At 46.1% G+C, this 20,607-nt stretch overlaps 1 protein-coding gene across 1 annotated transcript in view; it reads right to left on the bottom strand.

The window, feature by feature from the left end:
- Positions 1-20,607, bottom strand: part of mettl13 (methyltransferase 13, eEF1A lysine and N-terminal methyltransferase) — a 100,263-nt gene that overhangs the window by 51,024 nt on the left and 28,632 nt on the right. The gene's annotated exons all lie outside the window — the stretch shown is intronic.

The following is a 20,607-nucleotide window of genomic DNA, read 5'->3' as shown; positions in this document are numbered from 1 at the left end:
TGAGGTCTCCAACAGGCACCTACTTGATGGATTCTGTACAGCATCCTTCCAAATGCATTAATCTGCCTCGGGCCAGATCACTGCATCTGTAGCTCCTACCTGGCGACTGAAGATTTAGATACTATGCTCTTTTAGTTTTAGAGATATGGCATGGAAACAGGCCCTTCAGCCCACTGGGTCTGCACTGACTAATAATCACCCCATACACTAGTTCTATCCTACACAATTTAGAGAAACTTATAAACCTTGAGCAGTGATTAGTAGGGTGCTGCAAGGCTCGGTGCTAGGACCCCAGTTATTTACAATATATATTAACGAATTAGACGAGGGAATTAAATGTAATATCTCCAAGTTTGCAGATGACACAAAGCTGGGTGGCAACGTGAGCTGTGAGGAGGATGCTATGAGGCTGCAGGGTGACTTGGACAGGTTGGGTGAGTGGGCAGATGCATGGCAGATGCGGTATAATGTGGATAAATGTGAGGTTATCCACTTTGGTGGCAAGAACAAGAAGGCAGATTATTATCTGAGTAATTCAGCGGGACAGGCAGCATCTCTGAAGAGAAGGAATAGGAATTATCTGAATTGGTTAGAAAAAGGGGAGGAGCAACGAGACTTGGGTCTCCTTGTACACCAGTCACTGAATGTAAGCATGCAGGTACAGCAGGCAGTGAATAAAGCAAATGGCATGCTGGCCTTCATAACAAGAAGATTTGAGTTTAGGAGCAAGGAGGTCCTACTGCAGTTGTACAGGCCCCTGGTGAGACCGCACCTGGAGTATTGTTTTCGTCTTCTAATGAGGAAAGACATTCTTGCCATTGAGGGAGTGCAGCGTAGGTTCACCTGGTTAATTCCCAGGATGGCAGGACTGACAGATGATGAAAGAATGGGTCAACTGGGCCAGTATTCACTGGAATTAGATGGATGAGAGGGGATCTTATAGAAACATATAAAATTCTTAAGGGATTGGAAGGCTACATGCAGGAATAATGTTCCCGATGTTGGGGTAGTCCAGAACCAGGGGTCACAGTTTAAGAATAAGGGGTAGGCCATTTAGGACTGAGATGAGGAAAAACCTTTTCACCCGGAGAGTTGTGAATCTGTGGAATTCTCTGCCACAGAAGGCAGTGGAGGTCAATTCACTGGATGTTTTCAAGAGAGAGTTAGATATAGCTCTTAGGGCTAATGGAATCAAGGGATATGGGGAAAAATCAGGAACGGGGTACTGATTTTGGATGATCAGCCTTGATTATATTGAATGGCGGTGCTGGCTTAAAGGGCAGAATGGACTACTCCTGCACCTATTTTCTATGTTTCTTTGCACATCTTTGTAATGTGGGAGGAAACTGGTGCACTCAGAGAAAACCCATGTGGTCACAGGGAGAACGTACAAACTCTGCACCGACAGCAGCCATAGTCAGGATCGAACCAGAGTCTCTGGCACCATATGGCAACAACTGTACCGTTGATTGACACAAAAGGTTGGAGTAACGCAGCAGGACAAGCTGCACCTCTGGAGAAGAATGGGTGGCGTTTCGGGTCGAGACCCTTCTTCAGACTGATTAGGGATATGGGAAATGAGAGATTTAGACGATATGGAGAGAAAAAGAACAATGAATAAAAGATATGTAAAAAAGTAATAATGATAAAGGAAACAGGCCATTGTTAGCTGTTTGTTGGGTGAAAACGAGAAGCTAGTGCGACTTGGGTGGGGGAGGGATAGAGAGAGAGGGAATGCTGGGGCTACCTGGGAGAAAGTGAGAGAAATCAAAATTATAAACCACTGGGCTGTAAGGTGCCCAAACGAAATATGAGATGCTGTTCCTCCAATTTGCATTTAGCCTCACTCTGACAATGGAGGAGACCGAGGACAGAAAAGTCAGTGTGGGAATGGGAAGGAGAATTAAAGTGTCCAGCAACCGGGAGATCAGGTAGGTTCACGCGGGCTGAGCGAAGGTGTTCAGCGAAACGATCGCCCAGTCTGCGTTTGGTCTCGCCGATGTATAAGAGTCCACATCTTGAACAACGGATACAGTAGATGAAGTTGGAGGAGGTGCAAGTGAACCTCTGCCTAACCTGAAAGGACTGTCGGGGTCCCTGGACAGAGTCGAGGGGGGGGTATAGGAACAGGTGTTGCATCTTCTGCGGTTGCTGGGGAAGGTACCTGGGGAGGGGGTGGTTTGGGTGGGAAGGAATGAGTTAACTAGAGAGTTGTGGAGGGAACGGTCTCTGCGGAAGGCGGAAAGGGATGGATATGGGAAAATGTGGTGGGATCCCGTTGGAGGTGGCGGAAATTTCAGAGGATTACATGTTGTATGCGATGGCTGATGGGATGGAAGGTAAGGACTAGGGAGACTCTGTCTCTGTTGCAACTAGGGGGAGGTGGAGCAAGAGTGGAGCTGTGGGGTACCGAGGAGGCACAAGTGACAACCTTATCTATGATGGGAAAGGGGAACCCCCATTCCCTAAATAAGGTGGACATCTCGGATGTATGGAACACCTCATCTTGGGCACAGATGTGGCATAGACGGAGGAATTTGGAGTAGAGGATAGTCTTTGCAGGAAGCAGGGTGGGAAGAAGTGTAGTCGAGATAGTTGTGGGAGTCAGTGGGTTTGTAATAGACGTCAGTCAATAGTCTATATCCTGCGATGGAGACTGGGATCAAGAAAGGAGAGGGAGGTGTCGGGGATGGTCCAAGTAAATTTGACTGCAGGATGAAAAACGATGGTGAAGTTGATGTAGTCCATGAGTTCTGCATGGGTGCAGGTGGTAGCACCGATGCAGAAATCAATGTAATGGAGATAGAGTTCAGGGATAGGGCCATTGTACGCCTGGAACAGGGATTGTTCAACGCACACCCTGCAAAGAGGCAGGCACACCATGCGGGTGTCCAAGGCCACGCCTTGGACTTGGAGGAAGTGCGAGGAGTCAAAGGAGAAGCTGGTAAGGGTGAAGACCAGTTCCGCTAGGTGGAGTAGAGTGTTAGTTGAGGAAATGACCACCGGTGGCCCCACAATGGCTGCCTCGCCAACAGTCTGTGTCCCTTCCTTCTTTGGTGTTTAAATAGTATTTGTTAAATGTGTGTTTTTAGAGTTCTTTCCTTCCATCACAGTGAGGAATGTGGGGAATCTGCTGTGGTGGATGTTTATGTTAACTTTTATGTAGTATGTCATGTTGCTTTTTTTTCCGTATGGCTATATGGTAATTCGCATATCACTGTATCTGAATTGGTACACGTGACAATAAAAGACCTTTGAAACCTTTGAAATTGGATGGTTCTGCGGTCAAGGAAGATATGGAGGGCTTTAACGCCTTCCTGGTCAGGGTTGGAGGTGTAGAGTGACTGAACGTCCACAGTAAAGATGAGGGAGTGGGGGCTCGGAAAGCAGAAGTCATTAAAGAGACGAAGGGCGTGTGAGGTATCTTGGACATAGGTCGGGAGAGATTGGACATGGAATAGGTGCAGGAGTGGGCCATTCGGCTCTCCAAGCCAGCACCGCCATTCAATGTGATCATGGCTAATCATCCACAATCAGTATCCCGTTCCTGCCTTCACCCCATATCCCTTGATTCCATTAGCCTTATCTAACTCTCTTTTGAATGCATCCAGTGAATCGGCCTCCACTGCTTTCTGAGGCAGAGAATTCCACAAATTCACAATTCTCTATGTGGAAAAGTTTTTCCTCATCTCAGTTCTAAATGGCCTGTCCCTTATACTTAAACTGTGGCCCCTGGTTCTGGACTCCCCCAACATCGGGAACATGTTTCCTGCATCTAGCATGTCCAATCCCTTAATAATTTTATCTGTTTCCATAAGATCCCCTCTTATCCTTCTAAATTCCAGTGAATACAAGTCCAGTCGCTCCATTCTTACATCATATGACAGTCCCGCCATCCTGGGAATTAACCTTGTGAACCTACGCTGCACTCCCTCAGTAGAAAGAATGTCCTTCCTCAAATTAGGAGACCAAAACTGCACGCAGTACTCCAGGTGCGGTCTCACCAGGGCCCTGTACAACTGCAGAAGGACCTCTTTGCTCCTATACTCAATTTCAGTGGAACAGGACCAGGCATAAACAATGGGTCTGCCAGAGCAATTGTGTTTATGGATTTTGGGGAGAAGGTAAATCCGGGCTGTGCAGGGCTGGGAAACGAAAAGGTTGGAGGCTGTGGAAGGCAGCCAGCCAGAAGTGATGAAATCAGAAATGGTGAGTGAGATTAAGGCCTGGTGCTCGTCTGTGGGATCATGGTCCAAGGATATGTAGGAGGAGGTGTCTGAGAGTTGGTGCCTGGCCTCAGCGCGCTCTGAGATTTGGCGCAACTGTACCATACCGGGCTGCCCAAGTGGCTGATACATGACCATGTACCACTGTATTCTACCCCTCATAATTCCAGTGAGATCATTTTTGTGGCCATCAGAAAGAGTTAAGTAACACAAAGGTTAAATAATTACCCTGGACATGAAATTCCTGTATCTTCTGCAATGTTTGTTTTTAATCCTCTTCATTAAACTACCTACTTTTATAATGCGTTTTATGATTTGCTTTTCCTACGTTCTTACCAATCTGGCGAATTTTGTATGTTGGTAAAACAAATTTATAAGACGCTGGGATCTCTTAAAGAGCATAGCATTCTTGAATTGCGTAATATTGCACTTGTTATGAAAGAATGATTAACCCTGTGCGTGGTGTTGAAGTAGATTGCCTAACTGTGACATATATAATAATAATCATAATCATACTTTATTAGCCAAGTATGTTTTGCAACATACGAGGAATTTGTTTTGCAATACAGTCATACCAATTAAAACAACAGAACACACAAAATACATTTTAACATAAACATCCACCGCAGTGACTCCTCCACATTCCTCACTGTGATGGAAGGCGAAAAAAAGGTCAATCTCTTCCCTTCTTTGTCCTCCCGCGGTCGGGGGCCTCGACCCTTCCGTTGACGGGACGATCTGGACTCCCGTGGCCGGTGACGTTTGGGTCCTCCGCATCGGGGCGATCAAGCTCCTGCATCGGGGGGAGATCTCTCAGCTCCCCCGTGCCAGGCAATCGGACCTGGGTCGGGGCTGGTCGAAACCTTCTGCGATTTGGAGCTCCCAACATCGGTCTCTACCCGAGACTACGACCTCCTCGATGTTGAAGTCCGCAGGTCGCAGTTGGAGCGTCGACCCCAGACAAGGGATCGCAGGCTCCGATGGTAAGTCCATGGCCCCGCAGTGGGGATGAAAGTCAGTCCCGAACAAGGCCTCCAGCTCCATGATGTTAGGCCGCAGAGCGACCGGAGATACGATCCAGAAAACAATCGCATCTCCGGCAAGGTAAGAGATTGAAAAACAGTTTCCCCCGATCCCCTCCCTCACCCCCCCCCCCCCCCCAAATAAAACAAACCAGAGAACATGAACACAAACTTTTAATACACACTAAAATGAACAAAAAAAGACAAAACAACAGGCAGATTGTTGGCTAGGCTGCCATCGCAGAAAGCGCCACCCGGTAAAAAGAAATATAATTGTTACATGAATGTAAATCTGGGTGTTCATTATTTTCAATATCTATAACTTCAATCAACTCCCACTTATGCTCATAAAAACTTTAAAGTTCTTGTAAGTCCAAACTCAAAACATGTTTTATAATTCCTCAAATTCTTTCTGGAAAAATAATTTAGGAATTTGTTATTTTTTAAAATTAGATTCTCCTTTAAATTTTTAATGATGTAGGCCAATGTCATTGAGAACATGAAAACCTTTCATGTGGCTGTCCACTGTCTGAACTTTATTGGAAGATTTTACCATTGAATGTCTTCATAACCAAGTTTCTTCCCAGCTGTTATCAGGCTACTGAGCCATCCTATCAACAACTAGAGAGCGGTCCTGAGCTACCATTTTCCTCATTGTAAACCCTCAGACTATCTTTAGTCGGACTTTACTGGATTTACCTCGTTGCACATGCATCCATGCACTAAATGTTTTTCCCTTTATCTTGTATCTGTACACTGTGGCCGGCTCAATTGTAATAATATATAGTCTTTCCGCTGACTGGATAGCATATAACAAAAAGCTTTTCACTGTATCTCAGTACACGTGACAATAAACTAAATTAAACTGTGTTCTCATTTGACTCCTTTTTAACACATCATTTTCACATTCTCAGTTTATCTCAAAAAGCCTTAAAAATTATGGATTATACACCTACAACAGCGTTTCAAAAATTACCAAGCCTTGGGTAGGCGAGCAACCTTGCACTCTGTCCACCAAGGATCGCTACCATTTTAATTCCCCTTCCCCATAGTGTTACATCTGAAACTCTGTCAATTTAATAACACTAATTCGGGGGGAAAAAAATATCATAGTATGGCGAGTCCGGAAACTTGTTGGTTGTAGATGAAGTTTATTGCAGCAGCAATATTCGAATACAAAGTTAAACAACAAGGTAAAGGACAACCATCAAAAACTTACTGTCTTCTTCGAAGACTTCTCCGAACTGAACATTTCGGGCGCCAAAAGCGCACATGACAACGCTGGCCAATCAGCGATGTCGCTCTCTGGACCAATCCCTACGGTCGCGCTCACACGTGACCTTGCTGGCCAATCTGAGGGTTCGACAACCCGGACCATTCTCTATGGTCGCTACATGACCCCCCCCAGAACCCGAGGTACGGAACCTAGCAGGGAGCCGGATTTCGCGACCATAACGAGTAAGGAGAGGGGCAGCCTGAACCACAGGAGCAGGGGATTCCGGACTTGGAGGAACTGCCGGAACGGGGGGTCCTGGACTGAGCGGAACTGACGGAGGCCGGCCTCTCCTAGGGGTTTGGCCGACCAGGACTGGTTGATCCGGATCCAAGTGTGCAGGTTTGAGCCGGGACACCGAGACGAGCTCACTCCTGCCGCACATGTCTAAGGTGAAGGTAGCCGTTCCCTTACGCAAAACCCGGAACGGCCCTTGATAGACCCTCTGCAACGGGGCACGATGGGAATCTTTTCGCAGAAACACAAACTCACAGTCCTTCAGGGAAGGCGGTTCATGTACCATGGGACACCCATGACGTGAAGTCGGAACTGGAGCCAGGGAACCCACCCGTGCCCGGAGAGATGCTAAGACTGATGGGACTGGAGGCAGCTGGTCTGAGGGGTCCGGAAACAAATCCCCGGGTACTCGAAGTGTCAAGCCATATACTAGCTCCGCGGATGACGCACCGAGATCTTGCTTAGGAGCAGTCCGGATGCCAAGAACCCAGGGGAGTTGGTCTACCCAGTCCGGGCCTTCAAGCCTTGCACTGAGGGACGCCTTAAGTTGACGGTGGAACCTTTCTACAAGTCCATTTGCCTGGGGGTGGTATGCAGTAGTGGGTTGTAACTTGGAACCGTACAGTTCTGCGAGCGCGGCCCAGAGGGACGAAGTGAACTGCGGCCCCCTGACAGTGGTAATGACTGCCGGGACCCCGAAACGAGCTACCCAATGGAGGGCCAAAGTCCTGGCACAAGAGGCTGCCGAGATATCAGACAATGGGAAAGCCTCTGGCCACCGGGTGAACCGATCCACCACCGTGAGGAGGTGGGTGTAGCCCCGGGAGGAAGGCAAAGGCCCGACTAAATCCACGTGGATGTGGAAAAAACGAACTGCTGGGACCTCGAACTCCTGTACGGGGGGCTGGACATGGCGCTGGACTTTAGCGGTCTGACAGGGAACGCAGGAACGCGCCCAACCTGCTACCTGTTTCCGTAGGCCATGCCAGACAAATCGAGCTGCTACTAAAGCAGAGGTGGAGCGGATGGACGGGTGCGCCAGCCCGTGAATGGCATCAAAAACCCGGCGCTGAAGGGAGGGCGGTACTACCGGCCTGGGACGGGGAAGGGAAACATCACACCAGACTTTTGTGCCTTCCGACCCGCAGGCTACCTGAGCCAACTTCAATCCCGAAGTGGTGGACTGGTATGCCGAGGCGGTATCCGCTAGAAGCTGTGCCTCCGCAAGCTCCTGGGGATCCACCTCGCAGTCCACCGCCGAAATAGGGGAAAAAGCAGGTCTAGACAGAGCGGCAGCAACGGCATTAAGCTTACCCGCGACATGACGGACATCGGTGGTAAATTCGGAGATAGCAGTCAGGTGCCGCTGCTGGCGGGCCGACCATGGGTCAGACAATTTGAAAAATGCAAATGTTAATAGTTTGTGGTCCGTAAAGGCCACAAATGGGCGGCCCTCAAGGAAATACCTGAAATGACGAACAGCTAAATAGAGGGCCAGAAGCTCTCGGTCAAATGTGCTATACTTCAGCTCAGCCGAATTTAGTTGCCGGCTGAAAAACGCCAAGGGCTGCCAACGGCCACCGACCTGCTGCTCCAAGACCCCGCCCACCGCCACGTCAGAGGCGTCAACCGTCAGGGCCGTGGGGGCGGAGGGGCTCGGGTGGACCAACATGGTGGCGTCTGCTAATGCTGCCTTAGCTGCTGTAAAAGCCGACTCTGCGGCCGGGGACCATATCAACTCTACTGGTTTTCCCGCAAGGCACTGGAAGAGCGGGCGCATGACCCGCGCAGCTGCCGGAACGAACCTATGGTAGAAGTTAACCATACCTACGAACTCCTGTAGTCCTTTTACTGTGGTGGGCCTGGGAAATGCCCGGATAGCCTCCACCTTCTCGGGCAAAGGGGAGGCGCCGGCAGGGGTAATTCTGTGCCCTAAAAAATCAAGAGAAGGGAGGCCGAATTGACACTTGGAGGGTTGGATAATGAGCCCGTGGTCTTGGAGCCGCTGGAACACAGTCCGCAAGTGGACCTGGTGTTCCTGCACTGAGGGGCTGGCGACCAGGATGTCGTCTAAATAAATAAACAAAAAGGGTAAACCCCGACCCACACGGTCCATCAGTCGTTGGAAAGCCTGTGCCGCGTTCTTTAAACCGAAAGGCATACGCAACCATTCAAACAACCCGAACGGAGTAATCGTGGCAGTTTTCTGTATGTCCTCCGGCCGCACCGGAATCTGGTGGTATCCTCGCACCAAATCGATTTTGGAGAACACCACCGCTCCTTCCAGCCCAGACGAAAAGTCCTGTAGGTGCGGTATGGGGTAGCGATCAGCCGTGGTGACAGCATTGAGACGCCGATAATCGCCACATGGTCTCCACCCCCCAGATGCCTTGGAGACCATATGCAACGGCGAGGCCCACGGGCTGTCGGACTGACGGACAATGCCCATTTCCTCCATCTTCCTAAATTCCGCCCGTGCCACCACCAGTTTGTCTGGCGGTAGTCTCCTGGCCCGAGCGAAAACGGGAGGGCCCTCGGTGCGGATGTGATGGACCACGCCCTGCTTGGCCGAAGGCGTGTCAAAACGTTGGATGAGCAGCTCTGGAAACTCCGCCAGGATCTCAGCATACGAGTCAGGGGCCGCGACGACGGCCTGGACAGTAGGGCTGGGCGGGGAGGCGATTGTCGGAGCGACGGGCTCCTCGCTGGCGGAGGGTCGGAGGTCGTTACCGCGGACATCAGGGACCAGTGAAAAAGCCCAGAGAAAATCTGCGCCTAGGATCGCTTGTCTGACGTCTGCTATGATGAATGGCCATTCGTACGTGCGGAGGCCTAACACAAGGGACATCTTCCGTATACCGAAAGTGCGAATGGGGCTGCCATTAACCGCGATGAGGGTGGGACCTGTCTTACCCGTTCTGGTTTCGAGGTCGGTCGGCGGCACTATACTGACGATGGCTCCCGTGTCCACCAAAAATTCTGTGTCCGTGAATCGATCGTGGACGTAGAGGCGTGGGTTCTGGCCAATCGCAACTGCCCCTATGTACGATCGGCCGAGGCATTTCCCGCGAAGGTACAAGGTGAGCGGCAGTTGCGGGATTCTCTACCCCATCGTAGGTGATAATAGCACCAGCCGCGCTTGTGCGGATCTTTTTGGCGGGCTTTCGGAGAACTGGCGGGAGACGCGGCGCCATCTTGATGTCGCTGTGGCGTGGCCACCGATGTCAAGACCTTGTTGATCGAACCGCTTGCCTTCGATTTAGCCGCTATGAGCGCGTCCGCTTTCTCTGCATATGCTTCGGGGTCCTTAAAAGAACAATCCGTGAGCAGCACTCGGACATCCTCGGGAAGCTTCTCTCGAAATGCCTGTTCGAACATGACGCAATCCGTATGCTCACCGGCTAGCATCATCATCTCGGCCATGAGAACGGACGGCCGTCGTTCTCCGAGGTCCGGTAGGTGCAGAAGTTTTTCAGCGCAATCATGCCTATTAAACCCGAAGGTTCGCAGTAACAATTTCTTCATTGCCTCGTACTTGCTTTCCGCAGGCGGATTAACGATGAACCGCATCACGCGTGTGGTCGTCTCCGGTGATAGAGCGCTGACGAGATAGTAATACTTCGTCGAGTCGGCCGATATGTTCTTTATATGAAATTGGGCTTCGGTGTGGACAAACCAAGATTGCGGTGAATGTGTCCAAAACAACGGAAGTTGAACGCTTACCGCGCTTAACTCCGGTGTGCCAGGCGCGGCATTCAACAAAGAGGCGTCGTGTTCCTGCATAGTCGGTGATCGTCCAGATCACGTCGGGGTCACCAATATGGCGAGTCCGGAAACTTGTTGGTTGTAGATGAAGTTTATTGCAGCAGCAATATTCGAATACAAAGTTAAACAACAAGGTAAAGGACAACCATCAAAAACTTACTGTCTTCTTCGAAGACTTCTCCGAACTGAACATTTCGGGCGCCAAAAGCGCACATGACAACGCTGGCCAATCAGCGATGTCGCTCTCTGGACCAATCCCTACGGTCGCGCTCACACGTGACCTTGCTGGCCAATCTGAGGGTTCGACGACCCGGACCATTCTCTATGGTCGCTACAATAGCAACATAAAATCTGAAAGATACTAAAGCCAATTTTGCATGTCAGAAATCGCATACATCGAACCAAAGAGTTTTAAGAGGTATATTGCCATGATGTTCTCATTTTTATTTGGATGCAATATTTAAAATACTTTGACTATTGGGGAAATGAATGCCTTTGAAACAAAATACAACTGAAGAAAGCCAACATAAAATGTTATAGTTTGGCCCAAATTTCTAAAATACAATCTAACCTGAACATCATAGACAATAGACAATAGGTGCAGGAGGAGGCCATTCGGCCCTTCGAGCCAGCACCGCCATTCAATGTGATCATGGCTGATCATTCTCAATCAGTACCCCGTTCCTGCCTTCTCCCCATACGCCCTGACTCCGCTATCCTTAAGAGCTCTATCTAGCTCTCTTTTGAATGCATTCAGGGAATTGGCCTCCACTGCCTTCTGAGGCAGAGAATTCCACAGATTCACAACTCTCTGACTGAAAAAGCTTTTCCGCATCTCAGTTCTAAATGGCCTACCCTTTATTCTTAAACTGTGGCTCCTTGTTCTGGACTCCCCCAACATTGGGAACATGTTTCCTGCCTCTAACATGTCCAACCCCTTAATAATCTACAGTCTTAATAAACATCCTTACAGAAAAGAACATTATGATCCTGTCTCCAGACAATCTCAGTAGTTTGTCAGGCATTCAACAAATCTTGTACATTATAAATTAATCATGCATCCTCAATTTATAGTGCAAACACATGGCATGGGAACAGCAGTGTTTATGCACGATGGGAATTGAATCTGACCTTCTATTTCATTGGATGGAGTAATTCTTTCCATTGAAGAATTAATGGAATCACGGGTGCCTCTGGATCACCCTTGCTCCCCTTCATGTCTTGACATCCAATGTCTGAGTAACACTTTTAAACTATAAAACAGATTGGCAGAGGGCTCTCTGGGGACACGTGTGTTCCCAAAAGGTAACGAAACAGCCGCTGCCTGATTTTACAACTCCACAAAAGACACTCAACACACTCAAATAAGCACATGTTTAAGCGTTTTCCTAAATGCTTAGACCAAACAAATCTTTACAAGTATGCAAAATGTGTCTTATGAAAATTACTTGGAAAAATAGAACAGTAGAAAGCACAAGACAATAGACGATAGGTGCAGGAGTAGGCCATTTGGCCCTTCGAGCCAGCACCACCGGTCCACAATGTCTGTGCTGAACATGATGCCAAGACAATAGGCAATAGACAATAGGTGCAGGAATAGGCCATTCAGCCCTTCGAGCCAGCACCGCCATTCAATGCGATCATGGCTGATCACTCTCAATCAGTACCCCGTTCCTGCCTTCTCCCCATACCCCCTCACTCCGCTATCCTTAAGAGCTCTATCCAGCTCTCTCTTGAAAGCATCCAACGAACTGGCTTCCACTGCCTTCTGAGGCAGAGAATTCCACACCTTCACCACTCTCTGACTGAAAAAGTTCTTCCTCATCTCCGTTCTAAAGACCATCTCTAGTGTTTAATAGTGAATGACAAATTTTAGTTTGTTTGGAATGACTATCCCGGTAAGCAGTGTTGCAGTGCTAATTTTTTAGGTGCCAGAGCTGTCAAACAGGGGGGGTCATTTCAGGTTTTGCTTGGGGGGGTGGGGGGGGGGGGGGGGCAAGCTGGTGTCCCAAGAGGGTCAAACAAGATTATAGCCTATCACTATATCCCAGTGTATAACTAGTACAATAAAACATATAATATTTAACTTAATAATATGACAAAATATTGCACGGTTGCACTCACTAATTTACATGAAATATAATTATCAAGCAAGTAAAGAAAAAGATGGTAATCATGTATTTTACCAATTTACAAGTAATTACCTACTTACCAAATGCTACCAATGGGAAGTTTCACAATAATTTCCACAAAGGGTCAGGCGTAATAAGTGTTCGGGGGTCTGAAGCAACTCTTGCCCTGGTGTCTTCTGCAGATCTGTGGTACCACAGCCATGATGTAACGTAAGGCTCAGGATTCCACTGAACCAGAGGAGGTCCATGTAGTTTAACAAACATAAGTGCTGATACATGATTTATGAGAATTCTTGAGCGTGTTGGTGTTATTATCAAGTTCATTTGACTGAATCCCCTCTCACACTCAGCAGTATGAATAGGAATAATGTGAACAGCTCAGTAATGGGCGTATATCTTTGGGGGTTGCGGCATCCACGATCCTCCACATAATCTCTGAAGGCATTTATTACAGAGGAAGAAGGAAGCTTAAACCTCTTACAGAGAGATGACATTGCAGCTTCTTCATAATTAGGTGGTATTTCAGCAGGCCAACAGCATTTATCAAGGACACACAATTCATTTAGCAGGGATTTATACATTCTATGAGGTTCAGAAGAATGAGAAAATTTCAAGGATGTTGTCGTGAACATACAGTTTATGACTAGTAAGAAACTGTTGATAATTAATGGAGACGATTTTGGTGTTGCTTATTAAGGTAATTTCTCCAAACTTCCCCTTTTCAACTGCCTCTTGAGCTTCTAGAGTTTTTGTGCCAGGTTACTCTTTCAGTCCATGCAGTGATCTTATGCTCAGTTGGATCAGTTTGTCTGCATAAACAATCGTAGTAGTTCGTTTCTGTAAACACTGACAGTAAACCAAGTTCATGCAACGTGTCGCACATTAGAGCTAAATCTGATAGAAACTGTTCTGAAGAGAGTCTTGTCAATAGACCTTCTTAGGTTTCTCTGTCACTCCAAGATCTTGTTTCGTCCTTCGTTGCTTTTTCAAAATGAAGACAGTGCTTCATAATTTTGCCACACTGCTGAAACTGTTTGAAACAAGCTAGCTACCCTGCTGGTGCCCAGAACGCGGCCTATTTTGAAAATTTGTTGTTCTAGTTGAGAGGCCCATTCAGACAATTCCTTTTGATCTAGAGGTGATCTACTGTAAACAGAGTACAATTTGTCCATAAATGATTGAAAATGATTAATTCCATGAACTTCTCTCACCGAATCACCTACTGCAAGGTCTAATCTGTGATTAAGACAATGCCAAATTATCACATCAGGGTAATGTTCCCTGAGAATTGTAGCAACACCAGACTTGACACCAAGCATTATGCTCACCCCGTCACTAGCAAATGTGACAAGGTTCTGTTTCAAGTCAGAGTCATCAAACCCATGGTTACTGAGACAGTTCAATAGATGCTTAGCAATAGTTGCAGCTTTCCGATCAGGCAGTTCAATTAGATCTAGAAACATAAAATGGGGATCACCTTCATTATCACTTTCACATTTCAAATAAACTATTAGGGCGGTCTTGCTGCTCAGGCTTGTTGTTTTATCAATGAGAACAGAAATTTTGCCATTTATCTGCTTGATATGCTGATACGTTTTCTTTTTCATATTAATGGCTATGTGGTTAATGATCTCTCTGTAGCACTTATTCACAAAATGTTGGAGTAACTCAGCAGGTCAGGCAGCATCTCAGGAGAGAAGGAATGGGCGACGTTTCAGGTCGAGACCCTTCTTCAGACTGAAGATGGGTCTCGACCCGAAACGTCGCCCATTCCTTCTCTCCTGAGATGCTGCCTGACCTGCTGAGTTACTCCAGCATTTTGTGAATAAATACCTTCGATTTGTACCAGCATCTGCAGTTATTTTCTTATACTCTCTGTAGCACTAATGCGGGAATTCAGTCCAATTCCAATGTCAATGCCATTTTTGTTTTGAAGTTCCAGTAAGCCAAAGTGATCAGAGTATGGTCTGTCATTCTGAGCTAAATAATACGCAGAATGGAAAATTGACCAAGTTGCCTTTAGATGCAAAGCATTCATGGTGTCACATAATTTTCCACGAGCATCTTCACTAGCTTTATTTTCAACACGTAGAGCAGCAGTGTGAGCTTTTGATAGTTTGTGATCAACAATTTTTTTCTGAGACTTCAAGCGTGTACTTCGATCGGCTCCATAATGGGATATTTGGTATATTTGCCATTCATTTGACAGCCTCAAACCCTCAGAAGCGAAAAGTGTCAGATTGCTTATGTTTGCACATACTTTTCACCCAAGTTTATCATTCTTGAAGTCTAACCAGGGATAGGTTTCTTTCTTTTTCTTCCACATTTCTTCAGTCCAAACACCTGAACAGGGATACAAGCCTGACTTCGAAACATCATTACTTTCAGAACTACATTTGGACCCGGTTAGAAAATTTGAACTAGAAGCAGGCAAAACACAGCTTTGGTCACTTTTACTATTATCAGTCTCTTGTACGTTATTCTTGCTACACTCCTCAGCTTGTTTACGAAAGAAAGAAGTTAACGTTGTTTGCGTAGAAGCCATCTCGTTGTTAATGAGAAAAATTAACTTTAGTATTCGAGAGTAATCTACGGAGTGGCACGGACTACCACAGATGTAGCCTTACTAATGCGACTGAGTCAGGGCAGACAGCAGGGCCCGCGGCGCTGAGCAGTGTTGCTACGCTGCAGTTATAAAAATAACAGAATTTACCAAAATAAAGCAAATACGTTTTTTTACATTTTAGCCACCTAAATTGGAACCAACTCAACCAAGTAATCAAGTATGAAAAACCCCATCTAATGAACTATTGCTAAAGCCACGAATATCGCAGAATATTAGTATCAAAAGCGGTCGGTTGGCAACTCTGCCTCGTACCGTTTCTCTCGCGGAAATGTTTGGACAGGAAGTGTGATAAATCAAGTTCTTTACCTTCAGTCTGAATAATCACACACGGATACAGGATGAGCACATCAGATTTATTCCACCATGGGGTTCTTCCCGTCAGGATCTCCAGACACAATACTAGTGTCTGAAAAGATCTCAACTCAGGAGAGGGGAAGAACAACTTTTCCACGATTGTTTACTTTTTTATACAGAAAGGAAAAAGGGGTGTAACAGATAAAATTAAGGACCAATTACAATTCTAACACAATTTCCATGGTTACAGAGAAAACAAAATCATTAATACAGGTCACATGCTCAGAAACCAAACCATTAATATAAGTCACATGCTTTCGGGGAAACGCATCAATTTACCTAGAGTGGATTCGAAACTTTTCCTACTTTCACATGCACCCATATAAGGAGTTGTTATTGAGAAATAAACTTTCTTTATCTCTTATACACGAGCAATCTCGCAGCTGCACGACCTTGCTCTACTGTTTCAACTACTTGCTCTACTTGCTCACACTATCAGACAAGGGAGTAATACTCCTCTGTCTACTCCCTATCATTCATAAAAGGACAAACACATTCCATCCCAATGATAACATTTCTGCCACAAGCATCTATCTTACTGCTTTCTTCTGAAATTAAGTATTCGTTTTATATTAGCTAAGACAACAACAAAATATCAATATCTCTAATTAATTATATCAACTAATAGCATAGATTCTCAAGTGTACATGTCGATACTCACAATATCCTCACATGGTTACATGATTACATGGTTAGTAGTCCAATACAAATCCTGATTAGTTTTTAGATATATAAGAAGTTAAAGAAGGTTGAATCTTTACATCATTTATAATCTTATCTACCCCAACCTTTGCTTCCGTAAAATCCCCTTTATTTAATATGCGGCCGCTGTTAAATTCCCCACTGTTTATTTTGGCTTTTATTTTACAGAGGTGCCGGAGCGGCGCTCCGGTGAACTCCGGCACCACTGAACCCCTGCCGGTAAATACTTAAAACATACTAAAAGGTACAAAACTTCATGGAGAGGGAAAGGGGCAATTGAACAATATTACACTGCCTACTGTTTCACTGGAAGCTGACAGTTGCTGTTCATATGTTTAATGACAGAAAGCCAAATTCATGCAATAGACAATAGACAATAGGTGCAGGAGGAGGCCATTCGGCCCTTCGAGCCAGCACCGCCATTCAATGTGATCATGGCTGATCATTCTCAATCAGTACCCCGTTCCTGCCTTTTCCCCATACCCCCTGACTCCGCTATCCTTAACAGCTCTATCTAGCTCTCTCTTGAATGCATTCAGAGAATTGGCCTCCACTGCCTTCTGAGGCAGAGAATTCCACAGATATCCAATGATATACACCACTCTGTAGTAGTGGTTAAACATATATATTACTTATACATTGAAAGTGCAGACTTAATGTTTTAATTAAAATGGTAATTTAATCCTGTTACATAAATGTATTTTATGCAGAATTGTCAATTTTTAAAACGTCTTTAATGTATTTGATTTTTATTCTCTCTATCTCTCTCTATCTCTGTCTCTCTAACTGTCTCTCTCTCTCTGTCTGTCTGTCTGTCTGTCTGTCTGTCTGTCTGTCTGTCTGTCTGTCTGTCTGTCTGTCTGTCTGTCTGTCTGTCTGTCTGTCTGTCTGTCTGTCTGTCTGTCTGTCTATCTATCTATCTATCTATCTATCTATCTACCCTTTTATTTTTGTCACAGCCTAACAAACAGAAGGTGGCCGTCCATCCATTAAGTCTGTGATGAGCTTTCCATAAAATAAATATCCAATTAGTTCCACTTCCCCGCATTATTTGTTTTTGGATTTATCCCATTTCCTTTAAAATCTCACTGTTGAAACTGGTCGAAACACTTTCCCGAGTAATGTCTTCAATTACGCCCTGGTTACTGACCTTTCTGCCAATGAAGCAACCTATCATTGCTTACTCTAGCAAAAGACCGCATGGTTTTGAATACCTGCATTCAATTTCCCCTGGAGACACAAGGAACCGCAGATGTTGGAATCTTGAGAAAAGTGCAAAGTGCTGGAGAAAGTCAGTGGGTCAGGCAGCATCTCTGAAGAACATGAATAGGCGAAGTTTTGTGTTGGGACCTTCTTCAGACTGATCCCCTGTATCTACTTACTATTTCAATATCTTGTAGCTACGTCAAATAACATTTCATTGAAATAAGACTATTGCCTGGACAACCCACCATGTACAGAGCCATGCAGACTATCCCTAATTAAGCCATTCGCTTCCAAATGGGAGTAAATCCTATCCTGAAGCATCCACTCCAACAGTTTCCCTACCAATAACGGGGGGCTCAGCAGCCTGTAATTCTCTGAGTTATCTCTATTTCCCTTCTTGTACAAAGCCACGACATTAGCTACTCTCCAGCCCCCTGGGACCTCGCCTGTGGCTAGAGAAAATACAAAGATCTTCATCAAGGGTCCCGCAATCTCCTCTCAAACCTCTCTCAATAACCTGGGATCGATCCCATCGTCCAGGGGATTAATCCACCTTTGTGCTCTTCAAGAGCCCCAATTTAGTTATTTTTAATCTGAAACTGCCTCCATATTAATATTCTTCACATTGATTTCAGTGTCCTCCATGTCGTTCTCATTTAGAACATCATCTGCATCCCCTGACTCCGAGCACACATTTCCTCCTTTATCCTCAAGTTGGGAATTATTATCTAGACTAATTAATGTTCACCGTACAAATTGGCTTGTCATGTATATCACTGATTAATAGCATAATCCTGGACTCTAAATAGCCTGCACATCTGATTTGAGTAATTATTGATTTGCCCTTAAATGATCTCTGTCACAACATTGTCAAAGCAAGAAATGACTTGCAACAGACAATATCATTTATTTTCATTACTGCTCTCCTGATTTACTGGGATATTGGTGACCTTTCACCACTGACAAGCCAGTATCCTTATTCATTCACCTGAACGATCTCTAAGGTTTTCTCTTGTCATTCTGCTCCAGCGTAATGATACTTCAAATTCTTCTGCACAGCTAATGAACCAAAGGTTTTTCAATGTTTCTACAAGTGCTCCCCTTTGGCCTAATTACATCGAGAAAACCTGAGATTCCACACAGTACTTCAGCACGATTCCAATTTTACTTTACTTTACTTTGGAGGTACAGCGTGGAAACAGGCCCTTCGGCCCACCAAGTCCGTGCCGACCAGCTATCAGCCCATACACCAGCACCATCCTGCACACCAGGGACCATTTACAATTTTACCGAAGCCAATTAGCCTACAAATCTGCACGTCTCTGGAGTGTGGAAGGAAACCGGAGCTCCTGGAGAAAACCCATGCGGTCACAGAGAGAATATACAAACACCTTCCATACAGCACCCGTAGTCAGGGTGGAACTCGGGTGTCTGGCGCTGTGAGGCAGCGACTCTACCGCTGCGCCACCGTGCCGCAGTTGGGCTGAAACGTGCCAGAAAGGCTAATCTAACCGATGCGCAGACAATTCCAGTGCAAATGACAATTAAACACTCTTCATTTAGAATGAAGCATTAAATTGGCCACATCAGTTGGAAAGGCAATCTCTGTTTATGATGGTCTTGTCAACTGCTGTGTCTGGGGCCATCTGCCTCTCAAGGTACTTAGCCCATGAATTTTCAGCAGACGTACCCATCAAAAGAAGATCCTGGATTTCTGTCCGAAAGGGAACAGGTGCACATAAACAGCAAGGGAAAGGATGTCACCTTGGCAATCATGTTCATAAGTCATGCGAGCAGAAGTAGGCCATTTGGCCCATCGAGTCTACCCTGCCATTCAATCATGGCTGATCCATCTTTCCCTCTCAACCCCATTCTCCTGCCTTCTCCCCCTAACCCTCGACACTTACTAATCAAAAATCTGTCAATCTTCACCTTAAAAGTATCCACTGACTTGTTTAGTTTAGTTTAGTTTAATCTATTGTCACAAGTACCGAGGTACAGTGAAGAGCCAAAATGCCCAATCCTTGCTGCTTTCAACAAACCCTCTCAATTTATTCAGTGCCAGACAAAGTTCAAAGAGTTCTCTGGAGAAGTCAGGGTAACATATCATAAAGCAATGCCATCACTGCTTGTTTCACACATGCTTCCCTGACAACCATGTTCAGCTGGAAGTGCTACGTGGATGGTGTATTTTTGTTTCCACCTGAGATCCCTGCCATTAAAGAAGTACATTTGATTTACTCCACATCATATCTAGGGTGGCCAGGGGCATAGCTGGTAGAGCTGACATTTGGTTTGATCCTCATCTCAGGTGCTGTCTGTATGGGGTTTGCACGTTCTCCCTGTGACTGTGTCGGTTTCCTCCGGGTGTTCTGGTTTCCTCCCACATCCTAAAGATGTGCGGGATTTGTAGGTTGATTGGCCCTCTGTAAATTGCCTTTAGTGTGTTGGGAGCGGAGAAGAAACCTGTCCAAGTCACCCTGCAACCTCATAGCATCTTCCTCACAGTTGACACTACCACCCAGCTTTGTATCATCTGCAAATTTTCTAATGGTACTTTTAATCCCTTCATCCAAGTCATTAATGTATATTGTAAATAGCTGCGGTGCCAGCACCGAGCCTTGCGGTACCCCACTAGCCACTGCCTGCCATTCTGAAAGGGACCCGTTTATCCGCACTCTTTGCTTTCTGTCTGCCAACCAAGTGGGAACTAGTGGGAATGGGTGATCGATGGTCGGCGTGGACTCGGTGGGCCAAAGGTTTCCATGCTGTATCTTTCAATCATTCAGTTATAGAGCAATGCACCACATAGATTGCTTGTTTCAGACATGCTTCGCTTACATCCATGTTCAGCTGGAAGTGGATGATCTATTTTTGCTTCTTCCTGAGACCCCAGCCATTGCAGAGGTCAATTTGCTTAACTCCATGTTATGTCAAGCAATATCTGAGAGCTCTGGAATCAGCAAAGGGTTTTGCGACCTGACAATGCCAAGTCTCCAGGTGAACTGTGCCAGTAGAATTACAACACCAGCACAAAGCCAACAATGTGGAAAATGTCCTGTTT

The sequence above is a fragment of the Rhinoraja longicauda genome, chromosome 11, assembly GCF_053455715.1.
Source record: "Rhinoraja longicauda isolate Sanriku21f chromosome 11, sRhiLon1.1, whole genome shotgun sequence".
Taxonomy (NCBI): Eukaryota; Metazoa; Chordata; class Chondrichthyes; order Rajiformes; family Arhynchobatidae; genus Rhinoraja; species Rhinoraja longicauda.
Note: the sequence above shows the minus strand (reverse complement) of the source record. Positions and strands in the feature narration are given on the sequence as shown.